Genomic DNA, 1,251 nt, shown 5'->3' with positions numbered 1-1,251 from the left:
ACAGCTATAAGCCTTTATTCTTCCTCTGAATTTGATTTTTGAGAATGAGTTTTAACCCTTCCACTTTGTACCTTTGCCCAAACTTAGGGTCTAACTCTGAGTTTAAAAACCCCTACCACAGAATGCATTAGCCTACTGTAATTTTACTCAATGCGTTTTTTTAACCATTTTTCTTTCTCTATTCTACAACTTAAAGAACATTTGCTGATGAGCAGTTTGCTACTTTATCTGATATTTCATGCCTTTGTTTTCATCAGAAGATTGAAAAAAACAAAATGTGGCCTCCCACAAGATGACTTTGCAGAGCAGCAGTTCTTTTAAAGTATGTGTTACTCACGTGTTTGTTTTGATTAAATTACTATTTAGTCAAGAGTTTATCTCATTTCTGATGCTGTTAAGTTTTGGCTTATCAGTTCTGAACTAAATGAGTACTTGTTGTTTATAGTACTGGTATTGAGGAAGCACAAAGAAAAAATACACTTTATCGCTCACCTGTTGGATCATTGAAAGGTTCTTTTATATCAGTTAAAGCATTGAGGAAAGCACAAAGTTTTATCCCTTTGGCAAACAGTTCATGTTTTCTAACCTTAACATGGAAACGTTGCAACAAGCATACTTTAATATCAGGACTGATTAACTATTCCCTCCATAAGCCAAGTCTTGGCAGATAACTGCAGAGCAAAGTGCATCATGGTCAGCACCTGGACACTGTAAATTTATCATACTTGTCAAATGTAGGCTACTGTAAATGGTCTACACATGTGATACTCAACTTGTACCTCTAAAGTGAACACAGTGTAAAAGCAGTACTTTAAAAGCTTGTTATCTTAAGAGCAATTGCATTGAGATAAAACAGATTAGATTTGACCTATTTTCTTGTTTTGGTCAGGACTCTTTCAATATAATGATTGATGAGCTGAAGCTTATTGAGATATTTCTTACTGGCCTCTACACTTTTATGATGATCCTTCAAAATAATTTAGCAAATTTTTTATGCTCATTAAAAAACACACACAACCATTAAAGATCCATCTTTTAAACTCGTCTTTTGGTTTCTGTTAAGCAGAATTAATCTTTTATTCTCTTTTACATAGCTTTCTTCCCATTTCTGGCAGTTCTTTTTGTTGGGATCCTCAGGCTTGCCCACCAGAGGGCGCCGAGGATCCTCTTCTGCTCTTTGTATTTTTTCCCTTGGGACTGAAGTTACTGTTGGGACCTGGAGATTACCCTCTGTCTCCAGCAGAGTGCGCC

Source organism: Cyprinodon variegatus, unplaced genomic scaffold (assembly GCF_000732505.1).
Source record: "Cyprinodon variegatus isolate N-32 unplaced genomic scaffold, C_variegatus-1.0 Scaffold158, whole genome shotgun sequence".
NCBI classification, from domain to species: Eukaryota; Metazoa; Chordata; class Actinopteri; order Cyprinodontiformes; family Cyprinodontidae; genus Cyprinodon; species Cyprinodon variegatus.
Note: the sequence above shows the minus strand (reverse complement) of the source record.